The sequence below is a fragment of the Rhinoderma darwinii genome, chromosome 1 (genome assembly GCF_050947455.1).
Source record: "Rhinoderma darwinii isolate aRhiDar2 chromosome 1, aRhiDar2.hap1, whole genome shotgun sequence".
NCBI classification, from domain to species: domain Eukaryota; kingdom Metazoa; phylum Chordata; class Amphibia; order Anura; family Rhinodermatidae; genus Rhinoderma; species Rhinoderma darwinii.
In genome coordinates, this window is record NC_134687.1 from 382431543 (window position 1) to 382445287 (window position 13745).

Consider the following 13745-nt stretch of genomic DNA (forward strand, 5'->3'; position numbering starts at 1 on the left):
AACATGCTTCAGAAACAGAAGCAAATCAAACTTTTAGACAGTTTGGAAATCACATCTGAATGAATTGATGTGTTTGGGGTACAGAATGAGGAACAGAATTGCCCATGATGAATTCCTAAAAAATGTTATGTTTTACATTAAGGTATCAGAAACATGCTTCAGAAACATAGAAACAAATCAAACTTTTAGACAGTTTGGAAATCACAACTGAATGAATTGATGCTATTTATCGGTTTTTAGTGGATTGGAGAGAAACAGTCATGTCAAAATAAAAGTGTAAAACTGTAATTCTAGAACTGGCTGCTTATTTATCGGTAGATTGACAGAAAAATGAAATAGGTTTTTAGTGTATTGGAGAAAAAAAGAATCGGCCATCATGCATTCATGAAAAATGTTATGTTTTACTATAAGGTATCAGAAACATGCTTCAGAAACAGAAGCAAATCAAACTTTTAGACAGTTTGGAAATCACATCTGAATGAATTGATGTGTTTGGGGTACAGAATGAGGAACAGAATTGCCCATGATGAATTCCTAAAAAATGTTATGTTTTACATTAAGGTATCAGAAACATGCTTCAGAAACATAGAAACAAATCAAACTTTTAGACAGTTTGGAAATCACAACTGAATGAATTGATGCTATTTATCGGTTTTTAGTGGATTGGAGAGAAACAGTCATGTCAATCGGTAGATTGACAGAAAAATGAAATTGGCTTTTAGTAGATTGGAGAGAAACAGAGTTGTCCATCATGCAGTCATGAAAAATGTTATGTTTTACATTAAGGTTTTAGAAACATGCTACAGAAACATAGAGAAACAAATCAAACTTTTAGACAGTTTGGAAATCACATCTAAATTAATTGATATTTTTGGGGACTGAATGAGTGAAGTATATGGAAACAGTGCAAAAATCTTCCTTTATGAACAAAATTGACACGGCCAGAGGCAATTTTTTTCCAAAATTTTCCATGCGAGACCGAACATGCATAATTTCCTGTTTATAAAAAAATAAAAGAGGTAATGTTGGACATAAGCAATGGATTGAATGAAGCAATGATGTCTGAATATTCTCAGTTTGTTTCAAGCAATTATCTTAAAAGAAATTACATGTTGGAATTGTCTGTGATGAAGTACCTACCTTAGGAAATACTCTAGGCACTGACTATAAAGGCCACAGTGAGAATTGAACTCACGACATTATGAGACCAGTGCTCTAACCACTGAGCTATGAAGCCAACATATTGACTGTGGCAACGACGTGGGTTTTATTCGAAATCACATAAGTCGTATCCTTCAATTAGCCTATAGTTGGTCTTACAAAGGAGAGGGAGGCATGACCAAATAACAGTTTAAAACCATAACTCCAGAACTAGCTGGGAATTTATTGGTTGATTTGCACAAAATTGAACGAGCTGCTCTTACAAATGAGAAGCCTGAAAATAAAAGTGTAAAACTGTAATTCTAGAACTGGCTGCTTATTTATCGGTAGATTGACAGAAAAATGAAATAGGTTTTTAGTGGATTGGAGAAAAAAAGAATCGGCCATCATGCATTCATGAAAAATGTTATGTTTTACTATAAGGTATCAGAAACATGCTTCAGAAACAGAAGCAAATCAAACTTTTAGACAGTTTGGAAATCACATCTGAATGAATTGATGTGTTTGGGGTACAGAATGAGGAACAGAATTGCCCATGATGAATTCCTAAAAAATGTTATGTTTTACATTAAGGTATCAGAAACATGCTTCAGAAACATAGAAACAAATCAAACTTTTAGACAGTTTGGAAATCACAACTGAATGAATTGATGCTATTTATCGGTTTTTAGTGGATTGGAGAGAAACAGTCATGTCAAAATAAAAGTGTAAAACTGTAATTCTAGAACTGGCTGCTTATTTATCGGTAGATTGACAGAAAAATGAAATAGGTTTTTAGTGTATTGGAGAAAAAAAGAATCGGCCATCATGCATTCATGAAAAATGTTATGTTTTACTATAAGGTATCAGAAACATGCTTCAGAAACAGAAGCAAATCAAACTTTTAGACAGTTTGGAAATCACATCTGAATGAATTGATGTGTTTGGGGTACAGAATGAGGAACAGAATTGCCCATGATGAATTCCTAAAAAATGTTATGTTTTACATTAAGGTATCAGAAACATGCTTCAGAAACATAGAAACAAATCAAACTTTTAGACAGTTTGGAAATCACAACTGAATGAATTGATGCTATTTATCGGTTTTTAGTGGATTGGAGAGAAACAGTCATGTCAATCGGTAGATTGACAGAAAAATGAAATTGGCTTTTAGTAGATTGGAGAGAAACAGAGTTGTCCATCATGCAGTCATGAAAAATGTTATGTTTTACATTAAGGTTTTAGAAACATGCTACAGAAACATAGAGAAACAAATCAAACTTTTAGACAGTTTGGAAATCACATCTAAATTAATTGATATTTTTGGGGACTGAATGAGTGAAGTATATGGAAACAGTGCAAAAATCTTCCTTTATGAACAAAATTGACACGGCCAGAGGCAATTTTTTTCCAAAATTTTCCATGCGAGACCGAACATGCATAATTTCCTGTTTATAAAAAAATAAAAGAGGTAATGTTGGACATAAGCAATGGATTGAATGAAGCAATGATGTCTGAATATTCTCAGTTTGTTTCAAGCAATTATCTTAAAAGAAATTACATGTTGGAATTGTCTGTGATGAAGTACCTACCTTAGGAAATACTCTAGGCACTGACTATAAAGGCCACAGTGAGAATTGAACTCACGACATTATGAGACCAGTGCTCTAACCACTGAGCTATGAAGCCAACATATTGACTGTGGCAACGACGTGGGTTTTATTCGAAATCACATAAGTCGTATCCTTCAATTAGCCTATAGTTGGTCTTACAAAGGAGAGGGAGGCATGACCAAATAACAGTTTAAAACCATAACTCCAGAACTAGCTGGGAATTTATTGGTTGATTTGCACAAAATTGAACGAGCTGCTCTTACAAATGAGAAGCCTGAAAATAAAAGTGTAAAACTGTAATTCTAGAACTGGCTGCTTATTTATCGGTAGATTGACAGAAAAATTAAATAGGTTTTTAGTGGATTGGAGAAAAAAAGAATCGGCCATCATGCATTCATGAAAAATGTTATGTTTTACTATAAGGTATCAGAAACATGCTTCAGAAACAGAAGCAAATCAAACTTTTAGACAGTTTGGAAATCACATCTGAATGAATTGATGTGTTTGGGGTACAGAATGAGGAACAGAATTGCCCATGATGAATTCCTAAAAAATGTTATGTTTTACATTAAGGTATCAGAAACATGCTTCAGAAACAGAAGCAAATCAAACTTTTAGACAGTTTGGAAATCACATCTGAATGAATTGATGTGTTTGGGGTACAGAATGAGGAACAGAATTGCCCATGATGAATTCCTAAAAAATTTTATGTTTTACATTAAGGTATCAGAAACATGCTTCAGAAACATAGAAACAAATCAAACTTTTAGACAGTTTGGAAATCACAACTGAATGAATTGATGCTATTTATCGGTTTTTAGTGGATTGGAGAGAAACAGTCATGTCAAAATAAAAGTGTAAAACTGTAATTCTAGAACTGGCTGCTTATTTATCGGTAGATTGACAGAAAAATGAAATAGGTTTTTAGTGTATTGGAGAAAAAAAGAATCGGCCATCATGCATTCATGAAAAATGTTATGTTTTACTATAAGGTATCAGAAACATGCTTCAGAAACAGAAGCAAATCAAACTTTTAGACAGTTTGGAAATCACATCTGAATGAATTGATGTGTTTGGGGTACAGAATGAGGAACAGAATTGCCCATGATGAATTCCTAAAAAATGTTATGTTTTACATTAAGGTATCAGAAACATGCTTCAGAAACATAGAAACAAATCAAACTTTTAGACAGTTTGGAAATCACAACTGAATGAATTGATGCTATTTATCGGTTTTTAGTGGATTGGAGAGAAACAGTCATGTCAAAATAAAAGTGTAAAACTGTAATTCTAGAACTGGCTGCTTATTTATCGGTAGATTGACAGAAAAATGAAATAGGTTTTTAGTGTATTGGAGAAAAAAAGAATCGGCCATCATGCATTCATGAAAAATGTTATGTTTTACTATAAGGTATCAGAAACATGCTTCAGAAACAGAAGCAAATCAAACTTTTAGACAGTTTGGAAATCACATCTGAATGAATTGATGTGTTTGGGGTACAGAATGAGGAACAGAATTGCCCATGATGAATTCCTAAAAAATGTTATGTTTTACATTAAGGTATCAGAAACATGCTTCAGAAACATAGAAACAAATCAAACTTTTAGACAGTTTGGAAATCACAACTGAATGAATTGATGCTATTTATCGGTTTTTAGTGGATTGGAGAGAAACAGTCATGTCAATCGGTAGATTGACAGAAAAATGAAATTGGTTTTTAGTAGATTGGAGAGAAACAGAGTTGTCCATTATGCAGTCATGAAAAATGTTATGTTTTACATTAAGGTTTTAGAAACATGCTACAGAAACATAGAGAAACAAATCAAACTTTTAGACAGTTTGGAAATCACATCTAAATTAATTGATATTTTTGGGGACTGAATGAGTGAAGTATATGGAAACAGTGCAAAAATCTTCCTTTATGAACAAAATTGACACGGCCAGAGGCAATTTTTTTCCAAAATTTTCCAGGCGAGACCGAACATGCATAATTTCCTGTTTATAAAAAAAATAAAAGAGGTAATGTTGGACATAAGCAATGGATTGAATGAAGCAATGATGTCTGAATATTCTCAGTTTGGTCCAAGCATTTATCTTAAAGGAAATGACATGTTGGAATTGTCTGTAATGAAGTAACTACCTTAGGAAATACTCTAGGCACTGACTATAAAGGCCCCAGTGAGAATTGAACTCACGAGACCAGTGCTCTAACCACTGAGCTATGAAGCCGACATATTGACTATGGCAACGACGTGGGTTTTATTTGAAATCACATAAGTCGTATCCTTCCATTAGCCTATAGTTGGCCTTACAAAGGAGAGGGAGGCATGACCAAATAACAGTTTAAAACCATAACTCCAGAACTAGCTGGGAATTTATTGGTTGATTTGCACAAAATTGAATGAGCTGCTCTTACAAATGAGAAGCCTGAAAATAAAAGTGTAAAACTGTAATTCTAGAACTGGCTGCTTATTTATCGGTAGATTGACAGAAAAATGAAATAGGTTTTTAGTGGATTGGAGAAAAAAAGAATCGGCCATCATGCATTCATGAAAAATGTTATGTTTTACTATAAGGTATCAGAAACATGCTTCAGAAACAGAAGCAAATCAAACTTTTAGACAGTTTGGAAATCACATCTGAATGAATTGATGTGTTTGGGGTACAGAATGAGGAACAGAATTGCCCATGATGAATTCCTAAAAAATGTTATGTTTTACATTAAGGTATCAGAAACATGCTTCAGAAACAGAAGCAAATCAAACTTTTAGACAGTTTGGAAATCACATCTGAATGAATTGATGTGTTTGGGGTACAGAATGAGGAACAGAATTGCCCATGATGAATTCCTAAAAAATGTTATGTTTTACATTAAGGTATCAGAAACATGCTTCAGAAACATAGAAACAAATCAAACTTTTAGACAGTTTGGAAATCACAACTGAATGAATTGATGCTATTTATCGGTTTTTAGTGGATTGGAGAGAAACAGTCATGTCAAAATAAAAGTGTAAAACTGTAATTCTAGAACTGGCTGCTTATTTATCGGTAGATTGACAGAAAAATGAAATAGGTTTTTAGTGTACTGGAGAAAAAAAGAATCGGCCATCATGCATTCATGAAAAATGTTATGTTTTACTATAAGGTATCAGAAACATGCTTCAGAAACAGAAGCAAATCAAACTTTTAGACAGTTTGGAAATCACATCTGAATGAATTGATGTGTTTGGGGTACAGAATGAGGAACAGAATTGCCCATGATGAATTCCTAAAAAATGTTATGTTTTACATTAAGGTATCAGAAACATGCTTCAGAAACATAGAAACAAATCAAACTTTTAGACAGTTTGGAAATCACAACTGAATGAATTGATGCTATTTATCGGTTTTTAGTGGATTGGAGAGAAACAGTCATGTCAATCGGTAGATTGACAGAAAAATGAAATTGGTTTTTAGTAGATTGGAGAGAAACAGAGTTGTCCATCATGCAGTCATGAAAAATGTTATGTTTTACATTAAGGTTTTAGAAACATGCTACAGAAACATAGAGAAACAAATCAAACTTTTAGACAGTTTGGAAATCACATCTAAATTAATTGATATTTTTGGGGACTGAATGAGTGCAGTATACGGAAACAGTGCAAAAATCTTCCTTTATGAACAAAATTGACACGGCCAGAGGCAATTTTTTTCCAAAATTTTCCAGGCGAGACCGAACATGCATAATTTCCTGTTTATAAAAAAATAAAAGAGGTAATGTTGGACATAAGCAATGGATTGAATGAAGCAATGATGTCTGAATATTCTCAGTTTGGTCCAAGCAATTATCTTAAAGGAAATGACATGTTGGAATTGTCTGTAATGAAGTAACCACCTTAGGAAATACTCTAGGCACTGACTATAAAGGCCCCAGTGAGAATTGAACTCACGAGACCAGTGCTCTAACCACTGAGCTATGAAGCCGACATATTGACTATGGCAACGACGTGGGTTTTATTCGAAATCACATAAGTCGTATCCTTCCATTAGCCTATAGTTGGTCTTACAAAGGAGAGGGAGGCATGACCAAATAACAGTTTAAAACCATAACTCCAGAACTAGCTGGGAATTTATTGGTTGATTTGCACAAAATTGAACGAGCTGCTCTTACAAATGAGAAGCCTGAAAATAAAAGTGTAAAACTGTAATTCTAGAACTGGCTGCTTATTTATCGGTAGATTGACAGAAAAATGAAATAGGTTTTTAGTGGATTGGAGAAAAAAAGAATCGGCCATCATGCATTCATGAAAAATGTTATGTTTTACTATAAGGTATCAGAAACATGCTTCAGAAACAGAAGCAAATCAAACTTTTAGACAGTTTGGAAATCACATCTGAATGAATTGATGTGTTTGGGGTACAGAATGAGGAACAGAATTGCCCATGATGAATTCCTAAAAAATTTTATGTTTTACATTAAGGTATCAGAAACATGCTTCAGAAACAGAAGCAAATCAAACTTTTAGACAGTTTGGAAATCACATCTGAATGAATTGATGTGTTTGGGGTACAGAATGAGGAACAGAATTGCCCATGATGAATTCCTAAAAAATGTTATGTTTTACATTAAGGTATCAGAAACATGCTTCAGAAACATAGAAACAAATCAAACTTTTAGACAGTTTGGAAATCACAACTGAATGAATTGATGCTATTTATCGGTTTTTAGTGGATTGGAGAGAAACAGTCATGTCAAAATAAAAGTGTAAAACTGTAATTCTAGAACTGGCTGCTTATTTATCGGTAGATTGACAGAAAAATGAAATAGGTTTTTAGTGTATTGGAGAAAAAAAGAATCGGCCATCATGCATTCATGAAAAATGTTATGTTTTACTATAAGGTATCAGAAACATGCTTCAGAAACAGAAGCAAATCAAACTTTTAGACAGTTTGGAAATCACATCTGAATGAATTGATGTGTTTGGGGTACAGAATGAGGAACAGAATTGCCCATGATGAATTCCTAAAAAATGTTATGTTTTACATTAAGGTATCAGAAACATGCTTCAGAAACATAGAAACAAATCAAACTTTTAGACAGTTTGGAAATCACAACTGAATGAATTGATGCTATTTATCGGTTTTTAGTGGATTGGAGAGAAACAGTCATGTCAAAATAAAAGTGTAAAACTGTAATTCTAGAACTGGCTGCTTATTTATCGGTAGATTGACAGAAAAATGAAATAGGTTTTTAGTGTATTGGAGAAAAAAAGAATCGGCCATCATGCATTCATGAAAAATGTTATGTTTTACTATAAGGTATCAGAAACATGCTTCAGAAACAGAAGCAAATCAAACTTTTAGACAGTTTGGAAATCACATCTGAATGAATTGATGTGTTTGGGGTACAGAATGAGGAACAGAATTGCCCATGATGAATTCCTAAAAAATGTTATGTTTTACATTAAGGTATCAGAAACATGCTTCAGAAACATAGAAACAAATCAAACTTTTAGACAGTTTGGAAATCACAACTGAATGAATTGATGCTATTTATCGGTTTTTAGTGGATTGGAGAGAAACAGTCATGTCAATCGGTAGATTGACAGAAAAATGAAATTGGTTTTTAGTAGATTGGAGAGAAACAGAGTTGTCCATCATGCAGTCATGAAAAATGTTATGTTTTACATTAAGGTTTTAGAAACATGCTACAGAAACATAGAGAAACAAATCAAACTTTTAGACAGTTTGGAAATCACATCTAAATTAATTGATATTTTTGGGGACTGAATGAGTGCAGTATACGGAAACAGTGCAAAAATCTTCCTTTATGAACAAAATTGACACGGCCAGAGGCAATTTTTTTCCAAAATTTTCCAGGCGAGACCGAACATGCATAATTTCCTGTTTATAAAAAAATAAAAGAGGTAATGTTGGACATAAGCAATGGATTGAATGAAGCAATGATGTCTGAATATTCTCAGTTTGGTCCAAGCAATTATCTTAAAGGAAATGACATGTTGGAATTGTCTGTAATGAAGTAACTACCTTAGGAAATACTCTAGGCACTGACTATAAAGGCCCCAGTGAGAATTGAACTCACGAGACCAGTGCTCTAACCACTGAGCTATGAAGCCGACATATTGACTATGGCAACGACGTGGGTTTTATTCGAAATCACATAAGTCGTATCCTTCCATTAGCCTATAGTTGGTCTTACAAAGGAGAGGGAGGCATGACCAAATAACAGTTTAAAACCATAACTCCAGAACTAGCTGGGAATTTATTGGTTGATTTGCACAAAATTGAACGAGCTGCTCTTACAAATGAGAAGCCTGAAAATAAAAGTGTAAAACTGTAATTCTAGAACTGGCTGCTTATTTATCGGTAGATTGACAGAAAAATGAAATAGGTTTTTAGTGGATTGGAGAAAAAAAGAATCGGCCATCATGCATTCATGAAAAATGTTATGTTTTACTATAAGGTATCAGAAACATGCTTCAGAAACAGAAGCAAATCAAACTTTTAGACAGTTTGGAAATCACATCTGAATGAATTGATGTGTTTGGGGTACAGAATGAGGAACAGAATTGCCCATGATGAATTCCTAAAAAATGTTATGTTTTACATTAAGGTATCAGAAACATGCTTCAGAAACAGAAGCAAATCAAACTTTTAGACAGTTTGGAAATCACATCTGAATGAATTGATGTGTTTGGGGTACAGAATGAGGAACAGAATTGCCCATGATAAATTCCTAAAAAATGTTATGTTTTACATTAAGGTATCAGAAACATGCTTCAGAAACATAGAAACAAATCAAACTTTTAGACAGTTTGGAAATCACAACTGAATGAATTGATGCTATTTATCGGTTTTTAGTGGATTGGAGAGAAACAGTCATGTCAAAATAAAAGTGTAAAACTGTAATTCTAGAACTGGCTGCTTATTTATCGGTAGATTGACAGAAAAATGAAATAGGTTTTTAGTGTATTGGAGAAAAAAAGAATCGGCCATCATGCATTCATGAAAAATGTTATGTTTTACTATAAGGTATCAGAAACATGCTTCAGAAACAGAAGCAAATCAAACTTTTAGACAGTTTGGAAATCACATCTGAATGAATTGATGTGTTTGAGGTACAGAATGAGGAACAGAATTGCCCATGATGAATTCCTAAAAAATGTTATGTTTTACATTAAGGTATCAGAAACATGCTTCAGAAACATAGAAACAAATCAAACTTTTAGACAGTTTGGAAATCACAACTGAATGAATTGATGCTATTTATCGGTTTTTAGTGGATTGGAGAGAAACAGTCATGTCAATCGGTAGATTGACAGAAAAATGAAATTGGTTTTTAGTAGATTGGAGAGAAACAGAGTTGTCCATCATGCAGTCATGAAAAATGTTATGTTTTACATTAAGGTTTTAGAAACATGCTACAGAAACATAGAGAAACAAATCAAACTTTTAGACAGTTTGGAAATCACATCTAAATTAATTGATATTTTTGGGGACTGAATGAGTGAAGTATTCGGAAACAGTGCAAAAATCTTCCTTTATGAACAAAATTGACACGGCCAGAGGCAATTTTTTTCCAAAATTTTCCATGCGAGACCGAACATGCATAATTTCCTGTTTATAAAAAAATAAAAGAGGTAATGTTGGACATAAGCAATGGATTGAATGAAGCAATGATGTCTGAATATTCTCAGTTTGGTCCAAGCAATTATCTTAAAGGAAATGACATGTTGGAATTGTCTGTGATGAAGTAACTACCTTAGGAAATACTCTAGGCACTGACTATAAAGGCCCCAGTGAGAATTGAACTCACGACCCCTGGTTTACAAGACCAGTGCTCTAACCACTGAGCTATGAAGCCGACATATTGACTATGGCAACGACGTGGGTTTTATTCGAAATCACATAAGTCGTATCCTTCCATTAGCCTATAGTTGGTCTTATAAAGGAGAGGGAGGCATGACCAAATAACAGTTTAAAACCATAACTCCAGAACTAGCTGGGAATTTATTGGTTGATTTGCACAAAATTGAGCGAGCTGCTCTTACAAATGAGAAGCCTGAAAATAAAAGTGTAAAACTGTAATTCTAGAACTGGCTGCTTATTTATCGGTAGATTGACAGAAAAATTAAATAGGTTTTTAGTGGATTGGAGAAAAAAAGAATCGGCCATCATGCATTCATGAAAAATGTTATGTTTTACTATAAGGTATCAGAAACATGCTTCAGAAACAGAAGCAAATCAAACTTTTAGACAGTTTGGAAATCACATCTGAATGAATTGATGTGTTTGGGGTACAGAATGAGGAACAGAATTGCCCATGATGAATTCCTAAAAAATGTTATGTTTTACATTAAGGTATCAGAAACATGCTTCAGAAACATAGAAACAAATCAAACTTTTAGACAGTTTGGAAATCACAACTGAATGAATTGATGCTATTTATCGGTTTTTAGTGGATTGGAGAGAAACAGTCATGTCAATCGGTAGATTGACAGAAAAATGAAATTGGTTTTTAGTAGATTGGAGAGAAACAGAGTTGTCCATCATGCAGTCATGAAAAATGTTATGTTTTACATTAAGGTTTTAGAAACATGCTACAGAAACATAGAGAAACAAATCAAACTTTTAGACAGTTTGGAAATCACATCTAAATTAATTGATATTTTTGGGGACTGAATGAGTGAAGTATACGGAAACAGTGCAAAAATCTTCCTTTATGAACAAAATTGACACGGCCAGAGGCAATTTTTTTCCAAAATTTTCCATGCGAGACCGAACATGCATAATTTCCTTTTTATAAAAAAATAAAAGAGGTAATGTTGGACATAAGCAATGGATTGAATGAAGCAATGATGTCTGAATATTCTCAGTTTGGTCCAAGCAATTATCTTAAAGGAAATGACATGTTGGAATTTTCTGTGATGAAGTAACTACCTTAGGAAATACTCTAGGCACTGACTATAAAGGCCCCAGTGAGAATTGAACTCACGACCCCTGGTTTACGAGACCAGTGCTCTAACCGCTGAGCTATGAAGCCGACATATTGACTATGGCAACGACGTGGGTTTTATTCGAAATCACATAAGTCGTATCCTTCCATTAGCCTATAGTTGGTCTTACAAAGGAGAGGGAGGCATGACCAAATAACAGTTTAAAACCATAACTCCAGAACTAGCTGGGAATTTATTGGTTGATTTGCACAAAATTGAACGAGCTGCTCTTACAAATGAGAAACCTGAAAATAAAAGTGTAAAACTGTAATTCTAGAACTGGCTGCTTATTTATCGGTAGATTGACAGAAAAATTAAATAGGTTTTTAGTGGATTGGAGAAAAAAAGAATCGGCCATCATGCATTCATGAAAAATGTTATGTTTTACTATAAGGTATCAGAAACATGCTTCAGAAACAGAAGCAAATCAAACTTTTAGACAGTTTGGAAATCACATCTGAATGAATTGATGTGTTTGGGGTACAGAATGAGGAACAGAATTGATTGCCCATGATGAATTCCTAAAAAATGTTATGTTTTACATTAAGGTATCAGAAACATGCTTCAGAAACATAGAAACAAATCAAACTTTTAGACAGTTTGGAAATCACAACTGAATGAATTGATGCTATTTATCGGTTTTTAGTGGATTGGAGAGAAACAGTCATGTCAATCGGTAGATTGACAGAAAAATTAAATTGGTTTTTAGTAGATTGGAGAGAAACAGAGTTGTCCATCATGCAGTCATGAAAAATGTTATGTTTTACATTAAGGTTTTAGAAACATGCTACAGAAGCATAGAGAAACAAATCAAACTTTTAAACAGTTTGGAAATCACATCTAAATTAATTGATATTTTTGGGGACTGAATGAGTGAAGTATACGGAAACAGTTCAAAAATCTTCCTTTATGAACAAAATTGACACGGCCAGAGGCAATTTTTTTCCAAAATTTTCCATGCGAGACCGAACATGCATAATTTCCTGTTTATAAAAAAATAAAAGAGGTAATGTTGGACATAAGCAATGGATTGAATGAAGCAATGATGTCTGAATATTCTCAGTTTGGTCCAAGCAATTATCTTAAAGGAAATGACATGTTGGAATTGTCTGTGATGAAGTAACTACCTTAGGAAATACTCTAGGCACTGACTATAAAGGCCCCAGTGAGAATTGAACTCACGACCCCTGGTTTACAAGACCAGTGCTCTAACCACTGAGCTATGAAGCCGACATATTGACTATGGCAACGACGTGGGTTTTATTCGAAATCACATAAGTCGTATCCTTCCATTAGCCTATAGTTGGTCTTATAAAGGAGAGGGAGGCATGACCAAATAACAGTTTAAAACCATAACTCCAGAACTAGCTGGGAATTTATTGGTTGATTTGCACAAAATTGAGCGAGCTGCTCTTACAAATGAGAAACCTGAAAATAAAAGTGTAAAACTGTAATTCTAGAACTGGCTGCTTATTTATCGGTAGATTGACAGAAAAATGAAATAGGTTTTTAGTGGATTGGAGAAAAAAAGAATCGGCCATCATGCATTCATGAAAAATGTTATGTTTTACTATAAGGTATCAGAAACATGCTTCAGAAACAGAAGCAAATCAAACTTTTAGACAGTTTGGAAATCACATCTGAATGAATTGATGTGTTTGGGGTACAGAATGAGGAACATAATTGCCCATGATGAATTCCTAAAAAATGTTATGTTTTACATTAAGGTATCAGAAACATGCTTCAGAAACATAGAAACAAATCAAACTTTTAGACAGTTTGGAAATCACAACTGAATGAATTGATGCTATTTATCGGTTTTTAGTGGATTGGAGAGAAATAGTCATGTCAATCGGTAGATTGACAGAAAAATGAAATTGGTTTTTAGTAGATTGGAGAGAAACAGAGTTGTCCATCATGCAGTCATGAAAAATGTTATGTTTTACATTAAGGTTTTAGAAACATGCTACAGAAACATAGAGAAACAAATCAAAC

General features: G+C 33.7%; 3 non-coding genes across 3 annotated transcripts; all 3 read right to left on the reverse strand.

Annotated features, from left to right (window-relative positions):
- Positions 1–10545: 10545 nt before the first annotated feature.
- Positions 10546–10618, reverse strand: TRNAT-UGU (transfer RNA threonine (anticodon UGU)). The gene has a single exon. It is a non-coding gene; the product is annotated as a tRNA-Thr (tRNA).
- Positions 10619–11724: 1106 nt separating this feature from the next.
- TRNAT-CGU (transfer RNA threonine (anticodon CGU)) lies at positions 11725–11797 on the reverse strand. Its single transcript has one exon. It is a non-coding gene; the product is annotated as a tRNA-Thr (tRNA).
- Positions 11798–12907: 1110 nt separating this feature from the next.
- On the reverse strand, positions 12908–12980 carry TRNAT-UGU (transfer RNA threonine (anticodon UGU)). The gene has a single exon. It is a non-coding gene; the product is annotated as a tRNA-Thr (tRNA).
- Positions 12981–13745: the final 765 nt, after the last annotated feature.